Genomic DNA, 22,298 nt, shown 5'->3' with positions numbered 1-22,298 from the left:
TTGTTTTCCTGATTTTTCCCCTAACTTCTTTTTTTTTTAATTTAATTTTATTTTTAAACTTTACATAATTGTATTAGTTTTGCCAAATATCAAAATGAATCCGCCACAGGTATACATGTGTTCTTGTAGGTTAAAAAAATTTTAGATTCCAATTTTTGATATATTTATAGTATTTTTGAGTGTGTCTCTTTTCATATCTTTTTTTGGTGGTTGCTTGATGCATTTCATAATATATACATAACTTACACAGAAATAAAGGAAAACAACAGAATGGGAAAGACTAGGGATCTCTTCAAGAAAATCAGAGATACCAAAGGAACATTTCATGCAAAGATGAGCTCAATAAAGGACAGAAATGGCATGGACCTAACAGAAGCAGAAGATATTAAGAAGAGATGGCAAGAATACACAGAAGAACTGTACAAAAAAGATCTTCATGACCCAGATAATCACGATGGTGTGATCACTGACCTAGAGCCAGACATCCTGGAATGTGAAGTCAAGTGGGCCTTAGATAGCATCACTACGAACAAAGCTAGTGGAGGTGATGGAATTCCATTTGAGCTATTCCAAATCCTGAAAGATGATGCTGTGAAAGTGCTGCACTCAATATGCCAGCAAATTTGGAAAACTCAGCAGTGGCCACAGGACTGGAAAAGGTCAGTTTTCATTCCAATCCCAAAGAAAGGCAATGCCAAAGAATGCTCAAACTACCTCACAACTGCACTCATCTCACACGCTAGTAAAGTAATGCTCAAAATTCTCCAAGCCAGCTTCAGCAATATGTGAACCGTGAACTTCCTGATGTTCAAGGTGGTTTTAGAAAAGGCAGAGGAACCAGAGATCAAATTGCCAACATCCGCTGGATCATGGAAAAAGCAAGAGAGTTCCAGAAAAATGTCTGCTGTTGCTAAGTCACTTCAGTCGTGTCCGACTCTGTGAGATCCCATAGATGGCAACCCACCAGGCTCCCCCGTCCCTAGGATTCTCCAGGCAAGAACGCTGGAGTGGGTTGCCATTTCCTCCTCCAATGCATCAAAGTGAAAAGTGAAAGTGAAGTCGCTCAGTCATGTCTGACTCTTAGCGACTCCATGGACTGCAGCCTACCAGGCTCCTCCATCCATGGGATTTTCCAGGCAAGAGTACTGGAGTGGGGTGCCATTTCTGCTTTATTGACTATGCCAAAGCCTTTGACTGTGTGGGTCACAATCAACTGTGGAAAATTCTGAAAGAGGTGGGAATACCAGACCACCTGATCTGCCTCTTGAGAAATCTGTATGCAGGTCAGGAAGCAACAGTTAGAACTGGACATGGAACAACAGACTAGTCCCAAATAGGAAAAGGAGTTCGTCAAGGCTGTGTATTGTCACCCTGTTTATTTAACTTATATGCAGAGTACATCATGAGAAACACTTCACCGGAAGAAACACAAGCTGGAATCAAGATTGCCAGGAGAAATATCAATAACCTCAGATATGCAGACAACACCATCCTTATGGCAGAAAGTGAAGAGGAACTCAAAAGCCTCTTGATGAAAGTGAAAGTGGACAGTGAAAAAGTTGGCTTAAAGCTCAACATTCAGAAAACGAAGATCATGGCATCTGGTCCCACCACTTCATGGGAAATAGATGGGGAAACAGTGGAAACAGTCTCAGACTTTGTTTTTCTGGGCTCCAAAATCACTACAGATGGTGACTGCAGCCATGAAATTAAAAGACGCGTAGTCCTTGGAAGGAAAGTTATGACCAACCTAGATAGCATATTCAAAAGCAGAGACATTACTTTGCCAACAAATGTCCGTCTAGTCAAGGCTATGGTTTTTCCTGTGGTCATGTATGGATGTGAGAGTTGGACTGTGAAGAAGGCTGAGCGCTGAAGAATTGATGCCTTTGAACTGTGGTGTTGGAGAAGACTCGTGAGAGTCCCTTGGACTCCAAGGAGATCTAACCAGTCCATTCTGAAGGAGATCAGCCCTGGGATTTTTTTGGAAGGAATGATGCTAAAGCTGAAACTCCAGTGCTTTGGCCACCTCATGCGAAGAGTTGACTCATTGGAAAAGACTCTGATGCTGGGAGGGTTTGGGGGCAGGAGGAGAAGGGGACGACAGAGGATGAGATGGCTGGATGGCATCACAGACTGGATGGACATGAGTTTGAGTGAACTCCAGGAGTTGGTGATGGACAGGGAGGCCTGGCGTGCTGCAATTCATGGGGGCACAGCGTGGGACACGACTGAGCGACTGATCTGATCTGACACAGTGTACAAGTGTCATCATTTCACCAGCTCAGCTGAAATATGGAAAACTAATCTCCCTATCGGAGAAGGCAATGGCACCCCACTCCAGTACTTTTTCCTGGAAAATCCAATGGGTGGAGGAGCCTGGTAGGCTACAGTCCATGGGGTCACTAGAGTCGGACACGACTGAGCGACTTCACTTTCACTTTTCACTTTCATGCACTGGAGAAGGAAATGGCAACCCACTCTAGTATCTTGCCAGGAGAATCCCAGGGACAGGGGAGCCTAGTGGGCTGCCATCTATGGGATTGCACAGAGTCGGACACGACTGAAGCGACTTAGCAGCAGCAGCAGCAGCAGCAATCTCCCTATACCCTCCTGCATTTTTAATATGATTGTTGTAAATATTTCCTCTACATACCACAATGACTATATTATATTTTTGTTTCAGCTATCAAACATAATGTAGAAAACACAATTGAAAAAGAAAGTTGATTTTATTTACCCATATTTTGCTTATTATGTACTTTCTTCCTAATATTTAAAGATAGCATCTTTATCATTTCTGTTTAGAAAAATTATTTTAGGGTAGATCTTGATGGAAAATTCTCTTGCTTTTTCTGTATCTAAAGATACATTAATTTTCACCCTCATTTCTGAAAGATATTTTTACTGGACATAAAATTTTGTATTGACAGTTCTTTTCTATCTGCACATGAAAAATCTCTGACCTCCAAATTATTGTGATGGAACTTAACTATAATTCAGATCTTTTTTTTTTTCCATCAGTAGATAAGTTGTGAAAGAGAAATTATATCTTTTAAGACTTTATTCCTTGATTTTAGTTGTCATAAGTTTGATATTTCTTTGTGTGGAATTCTTTGGGTTTGTGATTTGGGGTGTTTACTCAGCCTCTTGAATTCATAGGTTTGTGTCATTTGCTAAACATGAGAAGCTTCGGTTGCAATTCTTCAAGTCTTTTCAGTCCTGCTCTCTTTCTTTCTGCATCTAGGACTCTAATGACACAAATGTTCAATCTTTTGTTATAGTATCACAAGTTCCTGAGGTTATTTTTATTTTTTCAATGTTTTCGCTGTGTTATTTAGGATGCATAAATTCTATCACTTATTTTCAAGTTTGCTTTTCTTTCTTAAATGCCCTCCATCGTGGATTCATCCTGCTGTTAATCCTATCCAGTTTTTATTTTTTTTAATTGTTATTATATTTTCCAGTTCAAAATTTCTCTTTGGTTCCTCTTTATAACTGCATGTTTTCCATTTCTTTGCTGAGATTTTCTATTTTTCACTTTTTTCAAGTGTATTTCTAATTGCTTACTGAAGCATTCTTATCATCAGATCAGATCAGTCGCTCAGTCATGTCCGACTCTTTGCGACCCCATCAATTGCAGCACGCCAGGCCTCCCTGTCCATCACCAACTCCTGGAGTTCACTCAGACTCACATCCCTCGAGTCAGTGATGCCATCCAGCCATCTCATCCTCTGTTGTCCCCTTCTCCTCTTGCCCCCAATCCCTCCAAGCATCAGAGTCTTTTCCAATGAGTCAACTCTACGCATGAGGTGGCCAAAGTACTGGAGTTTCAGCTTTAGCATCATTCCTTCCAAAGAAATCCCAGGGCTGATCTCCTTCAGAATGGACTGGTTAGATCTCCTTGCAGTCCAAGGGACTTTCAAGAGTCTTCTCCAGCACCACAGTTCAAAAGCATCAATTCTTCAGCACTCAGCCTTCTTCACAGTCCAACTCTCACATCCATACATGACCACAGGAAAAACCATAGCCTTGACTAGACGGACATTTGTTGGCAAAGTAATGTCTCTGCTTTTGAATATGCTACCTAGGTTGGTCATAACTTTCCTTCCAAGGAGTAAGCGTCTTTTAATTTCATGGCTGCAGTCACCATCTGCAGTCATTTTGGAGCCCCCCAAAATAAAGTCTGACACTGTTTCCACTGTTTCCCCATCTATTTCCCATGAAGTGATGGGACTGGATGCCATGATCTTCGTTTTCTGAATGTTGAGCTTTAAGCCAACTTTTTCACTCTCAACTTTCACTTTCATCAAGAGGCTTTTTAGTTCCTCTTCACTTTCTGCCATAAGGCATAGGGAAAAACTGGTCTATCTTCTGATAGGAAGCTCCTCTACTAGGTCCTTTAAGTCATGTTTTAGTCTATGTTTGTGAATTTAAACTTGTTTCTCATCTTTGCAATGATTTAATTTTGCTCTTCATATTTTCTCTGAGCACTGCAGACCCATTATTCATTTCTCTGTTGATTTCTAATCTATATTTTGAAATATTTTGGTAATTTTCCTGGTAGTGAATTCTCTTCTTCTAATTTTGATTATGCTATCAACGTACTATTACATTTTTATTACTCAATTTTATTACTCAATGTTTTATGTACAAGTTCAAGGGTCTATTATACACACCATAATTGGTTATAATACACATAATCCAAAACTGACAACTTGGGAGAAAGAAAAGGGAAAAAAGGCATCTCAACAGCAACATATTTGCTTTGAATGATAATATGTATCACGACAAGAATAAATTAAAACAGTAATAAGAATGTGAAAGAAGGTAGTGAGATCAGCAAGTTGGTGGAATAGAAAGTCTCAGACATACCTTCTACCATGAGGATACTAATTCAACAACATATTGAACAATTTCATATGTGAGAAATCTTTAGGTCAGTTAAGAGTTTCCTTTATCCCCAGACAAATGTAAAACTAACTATATAGAAGCTAATAGGAACATTTCTGGTACACTTTCACCATAGTCCCTTCCTCTGGCACAGTGCTACATGATCATGAGGAAATTTCAAGTTTCTAGCTTATTCCTGGGGAGAGAAAGTGAAGACTGGACTCTTCCCCAAATGTTCTGACTCTATGGAGGTGAGGGGGACTGCTCGAGAGACTAGGTTCCTTCTTAGCTGTCCCAGAGGGTCCCAGCATACAGTGGACTGGGGGTTACTAAGAGCAAAATAATAATAATAACTAGACAACTTGCTGCTACTTCAGAAAAAATAAAAAGATCAGTGGTTGCCGGGAATAATGTGTAAAGGAGGGACAAACAGAACACAGAGGAGTTTTACAGCAGTAGCTACTCTCTGTGATACTGTAATGATGGATACGTGTCGCTATACATTTGTCAAAACACATGGAATGTACCACATCAAGTGCAAATGTAACCTACAGACTTTGGATGATTATATGTCAACGCGGATTCATCAATGGTGACAAATGTACCCCTCTGGTGGAAGATGTTGATAATGGTGTAGGCTGTGCATTTGTAGGGACAGTGAATATATGAGATATTTCTGCACCTTCCCCTCAACTTTTCTGTGAAACTTAAACAGCTGTAAAAAAGTTGTCTTTAAAAAGTGAAGCGACTTAGCAGCAGCAGCAGCAATATGGATGAACCTAGATGATCATACTAAGTGAAATGAGTCAGATAAAGATAAATTTATATGATATCACTTATATATGGAATCTAAAACTATGATACAAATGAACTTATTTACAAAACAACAATAGATTCACAGACATCAAAAACAAACTCATGGTGATCAAAGGGGAAGGAATAAATTAGAAGTTTGGGATTAACAGATGAACATTACTACATGTAAAATAGATAAACAAATATTATGCACTGTTTAATATAGGACACTATATTCTATTTCTTATAATACCCTATAATGAAAAATAGCCTGAAAAAGAATATACATACCCACACACACCCTCATATACATATAAAACTGAATTATTCTGCTGTATACCTGGAACTAAAACATTGTAAATTGATTATATAACCATTAAAGCTAAATTTCAAAAAAATTTTATAATTCATTATGTGCTAATTTTTATATAGTTCATATTTTTGCATAGGCATATCCAACATTCCTATCACCAGATGTCAAAAAGACTATTTTTTCTCCAGTGAATTTTCAGTTGGGTGCATAAATATGAATCAATTTCTAGATTCTATTAGGTTCTATTAATCTATTGGTCTATCTTTATGCAATACCACACTGTTTCGATTATTGTACAGTGACTTTAATATTTGGAGTTAGGAAGAAGTTCTCTAACTTTGTTTTCCTTTTCAAAGTTATTTTGCCTATTCCAGACATCTTGCATTGCATTTCTACCATAATTTTAGAATCAGTTTAAAAATACCTACAGATAAACTGTGCTAATATTTTGATTAAGATCACATTGACTCTACATGTTAATTTAAAAGGGATGGACATCTGAAAAAATTGTATCATTTGACTCATAAACATTGTATATCTCTCAATTTGTTTCCATCTTCTTTAATTTCTTTCAGTGGTGTCTTACAGTTTTCTATACATAGACCTTGCACAATCTTTGTCAGTTTGATCCCAAAGCATTTTATATTTGTTATACAATGTTGAATGGGATTTTTAAAATTTTAATTTCTCACTGTTTTTTATTTATTTGTTGAATTTTGTAAACTGACCTTATATTCCATAACCTTGCTAAATTCATGTTTTATTTCTAGTAGCTTTTTTGTAGAATTCATATTTTCTTTATAGAAGATCATGCTGTTTGTGAATAAAGACTGTTCTCATCTGGTGGTTCAACTGGGAAAGAATTGCCTCCAAGCGCACTTAGGTTGTTGTAGGAATTCATTCAGAGGTCATCCTAAGCTTCAAGATGTCACTTCTAATTCAGTGACTCACTTAAGCCAACAAGCAGAATATCCAGAGCAAGTCTATCTTCATGGAAAACAGAGGCTTATATAGATAAGGTTTTTATAACTAGAGTGATGTCCTGTGACCTTTGTTAAAGTCAAGTCATTAGAAATAAGTCACAGGTCTTGCCACACTCAAGGGAAGATTATACAAAAATGCAAATACTAGAAAGTAAGGATTACTGAGGATCATCTACGGCCTGTCTACCACAGATTATGACATAAGATAGTAGTATTCTGGATTCTAAGTGTTTTGTGCTTAGGCATAGGAGCGAGTTGTGTGTGTGTCTTGCGTGTGTCTATGCCTGTGTTTCTGAGAAGACAATGGCACCCCACTCCAGTACTCTTGCCTGGAAAATCCCATGGATGGAAGAGCCTGGTAGGCTGCAGTCCATGGGGTTGTGAAGAGTCGGACACAACTGAGTGACTTCACTTTCACTTTTCACTTTCATGTATTGGAGAAGGAAATGGCAACCCACTCCAGTGTTCTTGCCTGGAGAATCCCAGGGATGGAGGAGCCTGGTGGGCTGCTGTCTCAGGGGTCGCACAGAGTCGGACACGACTGAAGCAACTTAGCAGCAGCAGCAGCATGCCTGTGTTTCTTAATTTCTTAAAGGGAAAATGATCAGTCCCTCTGGGTTGCAGCCATTTCCATTTACAATTTTCATCTCCCTGCTTCTAAAGTCACATTTGCATTGGCTAGTTTATGGTCAACTTGGCTAGGTTATTATACTCCATCATTTAATGAAATGCTAGTCTCAGTGATACTGAGAAAGTGTCTTGTAGATGTGGTTAAAACCTACAAATCAGCTGACATTAAATAAGTGAGATTCCACTCCATAATGAGGGTGAACTTCATCCTATCAGTTGAAGGTCTTAAGAACAAAAACAGATTTCCCAAAGGAGACATTCTGCTTCAAACCAGCAGCATCAACCCCTGCCTGATTTTCAACCTGCTGGTCTCTCCAGATTTCAAACTTGACAGAACCCACAACTGCATGAAACCATCCTTAAAATAAATCTCTTAATATCTAAAACATAATCATAAACATAAAACATATTGCAAAGTTTTAGTAATCAAAATAATATAGCATTAGCATAAATAGGGACATAGATCAATAGAATTATATAAACAACCCAGAAATAAACTCATACTTACATGTAAGGTCAACTAATATTTAACAGGGGTGACAAGAATACATATGGAGAAAGAATAGTTCCTAATAAATGGTGCTGGGAAAACTGTATACTCACATGCAAAAGAATGAAATTAGACTTATGTTACACCACACACAAAAATCAACTCAAAATGGATTAAAAGCTTTAACTCACGATCTCTTAGGAAAAATATAAGGAAAAATCTTTATGACATTTGTCTTGGCAATGATTTCTTGGATATAGCATCAAAACACAAGAAATCAAAGCAAAAATAAACAAGTAGGAGTACATCAAACCAAAAGCTTATGCATAGGAAAGAAATCAGAGAGAGAAAAGCAGCGGAGTAAATTAGTGGCATGCATACTAAGTTGCTCAGTCATGTCCGACTCTTTGCAACTCCATGGACTATACCCACCAGGTTCCTCTGTCTGTGGAATTTTCCAGGCAAGAACTGGAGTGGGTTGACATTTCCTTCTCCAAAATTAGTGGAGTGTAAGGCAATTTATAGAATGTGAGAAAATATTTACAAATCATATATCTGATAATAGGCTAATATTCAAAATATAAAAGGGAATTCTGCAACTCAATGGTGAGGTCCTTAGCAAAAAACAAGAAATCTAATTTAAAAAATAAACAAAAGAGCTGGACATTTCTGTGGTGAAAACATATAAACAACCAACGGGTATATGAAAGGATACTCAACATTACTAATTATCAGGAAAATGCAAATCAAAATTACAATGAAATATTATCTCACACCTGTTAGAATAATAATTATTTAAAATGAAAATAATCTGTTGGGAAGGAAGTGGACAAATTGTAACCTGGTGAGCTGTTGGTGGTGCATATGGAGAATAGTAAAGGGATTCTTCAAAATCTTAAAAATAGATTAATCCAGCAACCCTATTTCTAGGTATTTATCCAAAAGAATTGAAATCAGATCTCAAAAAGACAACTACACTTCCATGTTCATTGCAGCATGACTTACAAGAGTCAAAAGGTAGAAACAATCTAAATGTCCATTGACAGATGAATGGATAAAGAAAATATGGTGATATATATATATATACACACACACACACATACAGATACACATATACACAGTGGACTATTATTCTGCCATAAAAGGAAAAAAAAATTCTGTCATATGGCCTAATGGGGATGAATCTTGGGGATATTAAGCTCAGTAAAATAATTATGCTCAGTCACATGATTCTACTTATATGAGATATCTAAAGTAGTCAAATTCGTTGAAGCAGAAAGGAGAATGTTGGTTGCCAAAAGCTGGAGGGGAGAGGGAACCAGGGAGTTGTTGTTCTAATGAGCATAAAGTTTTGATCATGCAAGATGAGACAGCTGTGGAGATATTCTCTATAACACCATGCGTAGTTAACAATACTGTACCATACACTTGAAAATGTAAGAGGGAAGATCTCCTATTATGTATTTTTAATACAATAATAAAGAATGTATAAGTAACTCTATGCTAATAATAGTATCCATGTTAATACGAAAAGTACTGTATTGAGCCAAAGCTTGATATAATCCAGAAACACATATTTTTTTTTCCTCAGTGATCTTTGCTTATACATATGCTCACATAGAACTCTACACATAATTTTATTATTATATTTTTGTAGGAAAATATCATTATTGAAATGTATATATGACATTGCTGTCTCCCAGCTTTTCCTTCTCCCTTGGAAACACTTATTTTTAAAACACAGTCTTTGTGCTCACAAATGTCTGTAGGACTTAGAAATTCCTGGCCCATTGCTGATCAAATGTATGGCAAAGGGAAAGTGTCTTCATCGCTCTGTGCCTAAGAATGAAGTTCCTCATATGTACACTAGAGTTAGTTAATTTTCCATATTTTATGGGAGATTTTGGACAAATCTAATAAGACTAATCCACACAAATGTATTAAAGAAGTGTATGGCCCGTAAAACGCACCCTGTAAATGACATTTCTAATCATGCTTCCCCAAAGTATAGTATGATAAAGTCAGCTTGCTCTGACCTCAGTACTACCAAAGAGCAGAGTGCTTGCTAAGCCAGCATCAAAGCACGAGTCATGTCATGCTTTTACTATAGATAACTTGACTGGCTCATGCTCTGATCAATACGTGGCCCAATCTATTGTGACTCAGTAACAAATGGCCTATCACTTAGAATGCTTTCACTTGCAAAAACCTTCTTTAAATATCAAGAAATGTATTGTATCACATAAAAAGAATTAAGAGGGCAGTTTGTGAGATTTATTTAGCAATTCAATGAAGTCAGCGAAGACATATGTCTTTCTGTCTTTATATTTGACTACATTTTGTGCATAATCTTTGTCCTCATGTTGTTTCTCATAATCATCACAAGATGACTGCAAGAAACGGAGCAGCAGACTTGATAGATATGTGATCTACAGGAGAGAGAGATGCTTATCTCCCAGAATGTACATATGTCTTTCCTTTCTGTTTGACTGGGTTCTTTAGGAAAATAATCCACTCTTGGATGACAGGAAAATTCAAATTGATTGACTTACTCCAATCAAGATTCCCTCTGATATTGGAGAATGATGAATATCTGAACAAAACTGGGATAGAGTCAAGAAGAAAGAAATGAGGATGCATGCAGTTTAGTCTGCCTACCATATTGGCTAAGCTCAATTTCCCTGAAAATACACAGCAAACACTAAAGCAATGTATGTAGGAAAGAAACAGTTCAGGTTAACATCTTAGAAGGATCAATTTATCAGGTAATTATTTGAGGTTTCATTCACTTCTGGCTTTGTAGTATATATATCTCACAAGGATTTTGAAAAGATTTCTCCCAAAATTATAGGCTAAGTTATGTAAATATTAAACATAACATATATGTAAGTCAAAATAATTTAATTTTATTTATTAAACTTATTCCTTTCTTGTTTATTTGTGTTTTTCTCAGAGCTGACAATATATCTAGAATCTAGATGTTGGCAGGATGTATTATAAATTGAGTTTATAGGTATTCTTATTTTAAAATTATTAGTGAATTTGAAACTGCACTGACAATGATTTAAATTTTACAATATTTTTCTGCACTTTACAAAATACTAAAAGTATATTTAGAACTAGCTACACAGTCAGTTGGAAGAAAGTGTGAAGGAACAAGAGTGTAGGTGGTGAGCGAATGTCTTTTAGTACATGATTGGACTTTGAGTGTATTTTAATATACTGTGGGTGTATCAGTTAAAAGACTAATTGTTAGCATGAGAGAAGAAATGGAGACAAGTTTAAAAACAAAATCATGAGAATCATTGATCAGTTCTCTTTTTTTAATAAAAGAAAGTGTGATTCAGTTATTTAAATTTTGAAGTAGCTTTCAGGGACTTATTCAAAGTTCTCTGATATTCTTTTACCTATATTTAGTATAAAAGCAGTCACTAGTCTTAGCATAATTACTCCATTCTGCTCCATATAATTTCATTGCTCTTGGTCTGAACAGTGACAAACTAATTATTTCTGCCCAGATTTTCAAGGATTAACAACTCAGTCGATGACACTCTCATGGGCTACACCTCAGCAACCATTGTTCAGAAAGTAGACTCTGCAAGATCAAAGTACGAGCAAGATTATTTAGATTAAAAGAACATCTCTAAGCTTCATGAGCTTGTGGGTAAAAAATGGAATCAAATTAATCTCTTGACCTCTAGAGCTAAATATCTTAGGCTCATTGAGGTCTATATTTATGTAATCCCAGGACCTTGATCACCCTCTGAAGGGTGCTATATTTGTTGACTAGGGCTGCTGTAACAAAGTACCGTTAACTGGTGGCTTGGGACAACAACATGTATGATCTCATAGTGCTGGAGGCAAGAAGTTAAAAATCAAGGTTTCAGCAGGGCCATGCTTCTTCTGAAAGCAGCAGAAATGGATCAGTCCCTGGAATCTCTCCTAAGTTTTGGAAGCCTCAGGCATTTCTTGCTCATAGATGACTTTCTTCCTGAATCTCTTCATATTAACGCTCTGTGTACATATTTCCCTTCTTATTAGGATACCAGTCCTACTGGATAAAAATATATCCTAATGACCCCATTTTAATTACAGTACTCATAAAAATCCATTTTTTCAAAAAAAAAAATCTTATTCTGAGGCACTAGTGATGAAGACTTGGGGGGGCAATTCAACTCATAGCATATTCTTTCTTGCCTTGGCACCAGTGGGCATCTCCCAGTCACATCTGGGACACAAGATGTCTAGAGTTACCACCCACCTGCTTTTCCACACATATTCTGGTTCAACCCACTGCTTAGTGGCAGATCTGTTCAACTATTATTCACTGAATGACTACTATGTGATAACACTGGGAATGATTCAGAAAACAAAAATGAAATGGTTGTTGCCAACGAGTAAACAAATAATAGTATAAGAAATGAAGTTACCTACTTTGAAGACTATGGTAGGGTGTAGGGAAAGAGAATAAATGTGGTAGGGGGAACTCACATAGGGTCATCAAGAAAAGTCACCCTGAGGTAACATTTTAACCTAGACCTAAAGGGCAAGAAAAAAATCAGCAGAAGGTAAAAATCAGATAATTTCTTATGCTAGGCAGAGGAAACAGTATATGCAAATATCCCATGGTAGGAGAGAACTTGGTTTAGTTTAAGATATGAAATGCAGATAAATACTCTAGATTTTTGCTATATCCATTTGACAGAGCAATATAATAATATTCCCTAATTTACACAGCAAAGAAAAGCAGAATTAGGATTGAATCTACTTTCTCTCATCAGTGTGTCCTCCTCCCCTGTGCTGATTGATGACAGACTCCTGCTGGGTATAGCTGTCTTTCCCTTGATCCCTACTCCTTGTCCAGAAGATTGCCACCGAGCTGTGAGAATCCTGCAGCAGGTTTCCCATCTCCAGTCCTCTCATTTCAAATTCATTCTTCATAATTCCAGCAAGAGAAACAGACAACTGAGTCTCAGCTTAATGCCCTCTGCTGAATCCACAACTTGTACAACATAACTATAGAAGGCTTCTTCAGTTCAGTTCAGTTCAGTCACTCAGTCATGTCCAGCTCTTTGCAACCCCATGAATTGCAGCACGCCAGGCCTCCCTGTCCATCACCAACTCCCAGAGTTCACTCAGACTCACGTCCATCGAGTCGGCGATGCCATCCAGCCATCTTATCTTCTGTCGTCCCCTTCTCCTCCTGCCCCCAATCCCTCCCAGCATCAGAGTCTTTTCCAATGAGTCAACTCTTCTCATGAGGTGGCCAAAGTACTGGAGTCTCAGCTTTAGCATCATTCTTCTTACTGTGATCTATATGAACTGCCATGCTATAATTTCTGTTCCCAATGGTTAATTGTCTGCCACTCCTGCCATCAACTTTGAACATCCCTGACACTTTTTGAAGTCCTTTCCATTACTTTCTCATTTGTACCTCTAGCTATGCTCATATTGTTGCCATAGTCTTGCCATAGTTATTTTTAGTGAACTCTCATTACTTCTTTCGGAGAAGGCAACGGCAAGCCACTCCAGTACTCTTGCCTGGCAAATCCCATGGACGGAGGAGCCTGGTGGGCTGCAGTCCATGGGGTCGCTAGGAGTCGGACACGACTGAACGACTTCACTTTCACTTTCCACTTTCATGCACTGGAGAAGGAAATGGCAACCCACTCCAGTGTTCTTGCCTGGAGAATCCCAGGGACGGGGAAGCCTGGTGGGGTGCCGTTTATGGGGTTGCACAGAGTCAGACATGACTGAAGCAACTTAGCAGCAGCATTAATTCTTTAGGGGCTTCCCAGGTGGCACTAGTGGTAAAGAACCTGCCTGCCAATGCAGGAGACATGTGTGTTGGATTTCTGGGTTGGGAAAAAACCCTGGAGAAGGGCATGGCAACCCAGTCCATAATTCTTGCCTAGAGAAGCTGCATAGACAGAGGAGCATTGCAGGACAGGGGGTGGGCTACAGTCCATAAGGTCGCACAGAGTCAGGCACAACTGAAGCAATTTAATATGCACACACATAGGCACACTTATTATTCCTTTAACATCTAATTGACATGCTTCCTCCACCAAAAGGCTCTCCCAGAAATTCTTGACTAAATGACATGGCTTTCCTTGAGGTTTCCATGTGCAAATACCTATCATTGGAATCAGTACATAGCTGTATTATAATCTGTTTTGGGGTATGCTCAATGAGAACAACTTCAGGGCAAGCACTTTCTTCATATTTGTATGTTTCCAAAACAGTTTCTGCAATGCAGTGGATGTTTATCAATTTTCTGCTGAGTATGTGGATAAATGGCACTATCCAAAATATAGTTAAGAAAAAAACTTCCTAAATATGAAGTTATGCCACAACCATTTTATTCTAACTCATTTCTTTTCTTCTTGCTTAAAACATCTTTCCTGTACCAGTAACTTCTGAGATTCAGAGACTTGATCATACTGATTCATTTTTCTGAAAATAGCAACTCTAGAAGTTTTGAATAGCAATTCTCATTGGAACTTGTTCCCACTACTTCAAACTCAACCTGAACCCAAGTATAACTTCCCACAGGGAAATCACAGCCTCTCTCTGCCTCTTGATGATGGTGTTTATACACAATAGTATCGCAAAGGTTTCTCCAAAGATGTGTGAGTACATCTTACTGAATTGTCATAGTGAACTCCAGGTGTCTCCAGTTAGACTGTTCCAGGATTACAGTTCCTAAATCTATTTCCAATATTTAAAACAGGTGTTGCCTGTACATTGTACATCTCTGCATCTTCCTATTTAGTTCAGAGCACACAGTATCACAGGGAATGTATAAATAGACTCAGTCAAATTTAAGGGCTCCAAGATCTATTAATGCTTGTGAAGCCTGTTAAAGAATATTTCTCTTCAGCACAGCATATGCACAAGATTATGTACTTGGAGAGGAGAAGCAGCCCTTAGGCAAAACTGTAAGGCCTTGTGGCTCATTCATTTTGAGACAGAACCCAGCAAGGTGTGCCCATTGCTGAGCTACATTCTGTGGCTATTTTGGGGACAAGTGTCAGAATATGTTTCATGAGCACAGGTGTATTCTATTTGTGACAGCATCTACAGAATAAAGAAGGGCATTGAAAGAAAGAACAGAGTCTTCTACTAACTTCAGTGAGGCTACCACTCAGAGAGACTTATCTTGGTCCATCCCTGAATGCAGCCCAGTAATGCTCCCAAGAGCAATGTCCTGAGAACAAGTCATTTTAAATCCAGAACAACCCTATTCTCAGTTCAGTCACTCAGTCGTGTCCGACTCTTTGCGACCCCATGAACTGCAGCACGCCAAGCCTCCCTGTCCATCACCAACTCCCGGAGTCCACCCAAACCCATATCCATTGAGTTGGTGATGCCATCCAACCATCTCATCCTTTGTCATCCCCTTCTCCTCCTGCCTTCAATCTTTCCTAGCATTGGGGTCTTTTCAAATGAGTCAGCTCTTCACATCCAGTGGCCAAAGTATTGGAGTTTCAGCTTCAACATCAGTCCTTCCAATGAACACCCAGGATTGATCTCCTTTAGGATGGACTGGTTGGCTCTCCGTGCAGTCCAAGGGACTCTCAAGAGTCTTCTCCAACACCACAGTTCAAAAGCATAAATTCTTCAGTGCTCAGCTTTCTTTATAGAGCAACTCTCACATCCATACATGACCACTGGAAAATCCATATCCTTGACTAGCACTTGCTTAAATTGGATTGATGTTGCAAAAGCAGTTAGTCTTAAGGCTATTTATTAAATTGTGGCTCAGCTGGTAAAGAATCTGCCTGCAATGTGGGAGACCTGGGTTCAATACCTGGGTTGGGAAGATCCCCTGGAGAAGGGAAAGGCTAGCCGCTCCAGTATTCTGGCCTAGAGAATTCCATGGACTGTACAGCCGGGGTTGCAAAGAATCAGACACTACTGAGCGACTTTCAATCACTCACTTACAGATGGAAACTTGCTCACCAAGGCCACAGCAACTAGGATTAGAGGTGGGTGGTGGGGTGGCAGCATTCAAAGGAGGTGAGAGAAGACAAGCAGTGAGTGGACAATAGTCTTTGGCTCTGGTTTTTACCCCATGGATTACAGGAATATTTCCTTTGCCAGGTAGAGCTTAATGTGTTCTATCTTCTCCTTGGTGGATGCCAGTGCTGCCGCTTCAGTGGTTCTGAGACCCTCCCTTCCCTGTATCTCCTCTGTCTACATCACACTGCCGAGACTGTATGGCTCAGCACATCATTCTCACAGCTGCCTGCAATGACCTCATGAGATACAACGATGCCCACACTGGTCCAGGTCCTTGAATTAAATTTTGAGTGATGCTTTGGATGAAATGCGGAAAGGCTTTGCTCCCAGAAAAATGATAAATTTTAATTCTTTCTGGATTTTAAAAAAAGAGTAGCCTTGATTGCCCAACTTCATAGAGTTCCTGTCCCTAGGAATCTAAGATAAAATTTCCAAGTACTAGACTGGAGAACATATGAATTGTATTACAAAGTGTCTGAAGTGGAAATATCCCTCCCAGGCAGTAATCAACTCCTGTCCAGGAGTTAAGAACAAACATCATTTTCTTTCTGCCTTCCAGTAAGTTGCCTAACGACGTTTTATACTTTCAGAGGAATGGGTATTCTCTCTTGCTAAAAATATCTTAATCCTGAGTCCTAAGAATATCCTTTTGATAATTTTGTTTTAAGTTTCTGATGTAAGCTATTATTTTCTCTTCTGAAATCCTAAGTGTACATAATATCTTTCCATGTAACATAAATACCAAGTATATAATAAAGTAATTGGTAATAACAGCAAATTTAAGAAGTTTTTAAAACTGTGAAAATAGTTTCAAACTTAAAGAATAGTTGCAAATAGAATAGTATAAAGAACACCCATATACCACTAAATAGAGATTCATCTATTATTATCTTATTCCATTGGCTTCATCAGTTGCTACATAGATGGATGAATGGATGGATGGTTGAAAAGATACAAAGGTATATATAATGCATATTAATTTTTCATAAACATCTGTAGTTGTTAAATACACCTATGCCCTTTACTCCTAAATACTTTGTGTGAATTTTTCTAAGAATAATCATAATACAGCAATCAGCCTCCCTTAGTATAACAGGGGTATATCAAATAAATCTAAAATAAGTCTCACTTGCCCGCTCTACTTCAACTTTTCATTTGAGCCAATAATATCCTTTATCATATTTTCCACTTCTCCACTACAGGATCTGGTCTAGTTCATGTAGTTTATGCAGTTGTCATGTACCTTTAGTCTCCCTTAATCTGGAATATTTCTGGAATTTTTCTTTGTCTTCTATCACCCTAGCATTTTTGAAGAATACAATCCCTTTCTTATTTTTCTTATATAAAAGGGTATGTCTTCTCACTGTCCATTTGTCTGATGTTTTTTTGTGACTAGGTTTAGGTTACATATTCTCAGCTGGACTACAACATAGGTGATATCATATTGGGAGATACACAATGAATGGCATTCTGTCTCTCATTGGTGATATTCATTTTTATCCCCCAATCAAAATGTAGCCTGATTTCTCCACCATAAAAAATATTCTTTTTATTTTGAAACTGATTAGCAGTTTGTGATGAGATGATTCACAATGATGCAGATGTCCAGCTGCTCATCAAATTTAGCAGTTAGTAATGTTTACAAAATGCTAGTTTTCCAACTCCTGCATACCTTCTGGATTACCACTTGACTCTTAGCAACCTACTCTGTAGGTTTCCTCCCTTATTTCCCACTTACTGATTTATCTACTTATTATTTGTTTGGACTCAGGATTTCCTTTTTTAATGGTTTTTAAATTACTATGGTTCTAAATTCTAAATAGTACTTGTGATCAAATTGCCCCAGATTTGGCCAGAAGGAGCCTATTCATCAGGTTCTCTATCCTTTCAGTATACCATTATCTTTCTCTCTCTCTCTCTCTCTCTCTTTTTTTTTTTTTTTTTTTTGAGCTCTTCTGAACTTTCCAAAAAAATATCTATGCTTACTCCTTGGAAGGAAAGTTATGACCAACCTAGATAGCATATTGAAAAGCAGAGACATTACTTTGCCAACAAAGGTTCGTCTAGTCAAGGCTATGGTTTTTCCTGTGGTCATGTATGGATGTGAGATTTGGACTGTGAAGAAAGCTGAGCGCCGAAGAATTGATGCTTTTGAACTGTGGTGTTGGAGAAGACTCTTGAGAGTTCCATGGACTGCAAGGAGATCCAACCAGTCCATTCTAAAGGAGATTAGTCCTGGGTGTTCTTTGGAAGGAATGATGCTAAAACTGAAACTCCAGTACTTTGGCCACCTCATGCGAAGAGTTGACTAGTTGGAAAAGTCTCTGATGCTGGGAGGGATTGGGGGCAGGAGGAAAAGGGGACAACAGAGGATGAGATGGCTGGATGGCATCACCGACTCAATGGATGTGGGTTTGGGTGAGCTCCGGGAGTTGGTGATGGACAGGGAGGCCTGGCGTGCTGCAATTCACGGGATCGCAGAGTCGGACATGACTGAGTGACTGAACTGAACTGAACTGATGCTGCTCATACATACCCTGCCCAAGCCCTGGAATCAGCCAACTCTCCCAGGAGTTAGAGTCCTTTTAGCAGTAAATAGTATTACGTACCAAGATCTGGGTACTAGGTGTGCCCAGCTGGAGTGTCTTTGCTTCTTGGTGCTTACAGAAGAAGACAGAACTAGGAAATATATGCATGTATATAGACAAATACGGGCTTCCTAGGTAGCACTAGTGGTAAAGAACCAACCTGCCAATGCAGGAGACACAAGAGATGCGGGTTCGATCCCTTGATTAGGAAGATCCTCTGGAGGAAGGCATGCAACCCACTCCAGTGTTCTTGCATGGAGAATCCCATGAACAGAGAAGCCTGGCAGGCTACAGTCCATAGGGTTGCAAGAGTCAGATACAACTGAAGTGACTTAGCATACACATACACACACAAATACATAGACTAATTTACAAATATACACATACACCTACATAAATACATGCATACATATACTTGTGAATATATTCAAGCATATGAATATATATATTCACATTGTAACAATTATGAGCTCATATCCACACTCCAGTATTCTTGCTTGGAGAATCCCATGGACAGAAGAGCCTGGCAGGCTACATAGTATGGGGTGACAAGAGTTGGATATGACTGAGTGAGTAAACACACAGCATATATATCCGTACTCCAGCTCCAATTCATCAGCACAGGACTTCATTAACTTTTCTCATTTCATATTTTTAGGTTTCCTCTTCCTGAGTGTAAACTTGACTTATAACAATATCAACATATTTATTCGCTCATTTATGTATCCCCAATCATTTTATTTATTTATTTTAAACTTTACATAATTATATTAGTTTTGCCAAATATCAAAATGAATCAGCCACAGGTATACATTTAGAATTATATATAACAAAATGGTTTTGATTAGAAAAAATGATCACTCCTTTCCCTGGTGCTGTTCCACTCCTCCCTGACACTTTACTTTTGTATTTCCATAGCCATAGGAAGCAGAAAAAATACTTTGATTCCATCAAGGTCCAACAGTATTATTGTATAGTCTTGTATCTAGGAATTTTTATCTTGTTACTAGGGAGGAAAGTGGAAATGAATGTGATCGCCCTTTCTCCTATGCCCAGTATTAATTTTGAAGGGCAGAGGTTTTGGAATTGGTTTGAGAAAAATGGATTGTAGAGGAAGCATCTGTACCTCTCATAAGTCTAGAGGTGAGGTCCTGAAATGTGCAAACCAGTTTGTATTTTATATCTGTTTAAAGATTTCAACTTATTTGATTTTCTTTCTACCTAAATATGTTTTGCTTAAGTTCTAGATGACTGGAGAGGGAAGGTCACACATAAACTTGGATGGAATAGTTTAAATATTAATCCCCAGTCTTTGTGCAAAGAAGGGGCATTTAACACATTTAATAGTATTGATATAGCAAAAGAAGCTACCATGAAACAACACTTCCTAAAGCATGATTCCTAGAATACTAATTATATGGGAACATTATTATGACTACTTGAAAATAGGATTTGGAAAATTTGTGGTCAAACCTACTATTTTTTCCTCCAAGAATTTGTAGGGTCTTTATTTTGATAATGTACACTATGAAATGTCAAGAGAAAACAGAACTCATCATGTCTCTATACCATATTTTAAAAGTAATTATTTGTCTGTGGATTATCTCACATAGAAACAATAGTCAAAAAACACATTTTGGTGATGCTGTAAGAAAGCACTGTGGGAAAATTTGAGTACTTTTTCTTGGTAGGAAAGTAGGCTGTGATGCTGATTAAATTGACCCACATTTAAAAATTATTTTATACATAGTGAAGTAAGTCAGAAAGAGAAAAGCAATTATCGTATATTAACACATATGTATGGAATCTAGAAAGATAGTACTGATGAACCTATTTTCAGGGCAGCAATGGAGATGTAGACATAGAGAAAAGACTTGCCCATACAAGGGGGAAGAAGAGGGTGAGATGAATAAAGAGTAGCATGGAAACATATATACTACCATACGTAAAATAGGTATCCAGTGGGAATTTGCTGTATGACTCAGGAAACTCACATTGGTGCTCTGTGACAACCTAGGGGGTAGGATGGACTGGGAGGTGGGAGGGAGGTTCAAGAGGGAGGGGGCATATGTATATCTATGTTGGATTCATGTTAATCTATGGCAGAAACCAGTACAATACTGTAAAGCAATTATCCTTCAATTAAAATCAAATTAAAAAGAAGCAAAAGATAACATAAAAAAATAAATTGAGATATAAAAAAAAAATTGGGGGCCCAGGTGACATGGGCTGGTCATCTTGAGCATTCAGAGACAGGAGGCAGATACCTTTCAAGCTCAGTTCAGTTGCTCAGTTGTGTCTGACTCTTTGTGACCCCATGGACTACAGCACCCCAGGCTTCCAAGAAGCAGGGCCAAAACTGAAAGTCAGAAAAGCTGAATATGTTCAAAGAGTGAGGACATGAAGTGAAAAAATAAAGAGTTAGTGAGAATAGAAAGAGAAGAGAAGTAAGGCACAAAAGTGGAAATTAAATGACTAGGTCACAGGCTTCACTCATAAACAAGGAAAGGGGTACAGAGATTCCTTATTTCAGGTCACAGTCACTTGGTACCTGAATTAAAAGGAACAGGGTCAAGGAAAGTATTTCTTGATATTTTATCAAACCGGAAGCTATGTTTTACTAACACTAAAAGCTATTTTCTAGTCACCCAAATTTAGGGTGGGATATAAAACCTAGCCACAGAAGCTTCACTGAGAGCAGAAGCTATCCTAGAGGATCAGCAAGCATCTGCCATCAGTTGCTGGCAAAGAATCACATCTCCTCAAGTTCCAGAAGACATAGGTCTGAGCTCTAGCAATTAGGAACAGAAATAGCCCAAATTACATCAATACAGAAGTACTTAAAATCTGTACTTAAAATTGTACTTAAAAATCTGAACTTGAAGCAACTGAAGTCAGGGAGAATAGAACTCACTGCATCTGACTGAGAGAGATCATGGAGGACCAGAAATGGGAACCAGGACCCGGAAAGTGGCCTTTCCCTGGGCTGATCTTGGCTAGGCCCTGCATCACTTCCCAAGGAAGAGGCACTGGGGTTAACAAGAGAAGCATTCTCTAGTCAGATGATTTTATGCTTAATTACTTAATAAAGAGTATAGAGATTGTTCCAAACGTTGCACTCAGTCTTTACTAAAAAATCTTTCCATTTTATAAGATCCAAAAAATGACCATGCCAATGACTTCTCGGAAATGTCAAGCATTATCAACTGCCTTTAGGATTCTAGAGACCAGAAAAGAGAAGCCAAGCAAACCATTTCCTCTATATAGAGAAGCCTCCTCTCCATACATCACGCATGCTTCATAGGCTTTTATGAGAGAGATCCTTGCTGACGCACTGTTAGAAGTATCTGTTCTTTCAATAGTGAAGCACACTGAGGCATCAGCAACTAAGACATCCAGAAGGCAGGCAGGTCTTAGGCTTCTAGAAGTTCTTGTTAGTTAACTGTGCCCAACCCATGGCTACCCACTCCAGTGTTCTTGCCTGGAGAATCCCAGGGACGGGGGAGCCTGGTGGGCCGCCGTCTATGGGGTCGCACAGAGTTGGACACGACTGAAGCGACTTAGCAACAGTAGCAGCAGCA

The sequence above is a fragment of the Bubalus bubalis genome, chromosome 3 (genome assembly GCF_019923935.1).
Source record: "Bubalus bubalis isolate 160015118507 breed Murrah chromosome 3, NDDB_SH_1, whole genome shotgun sequence".
Classification (NCBI taxonomy): Eukaryota; Metazoa; Chordata; class Mammalia; order Artiodactyla; family Bovidae; genus Bubalus; species Bubalus bubalis.
This window is presented reverse-complemented; position numbering follows the sequence as displayed.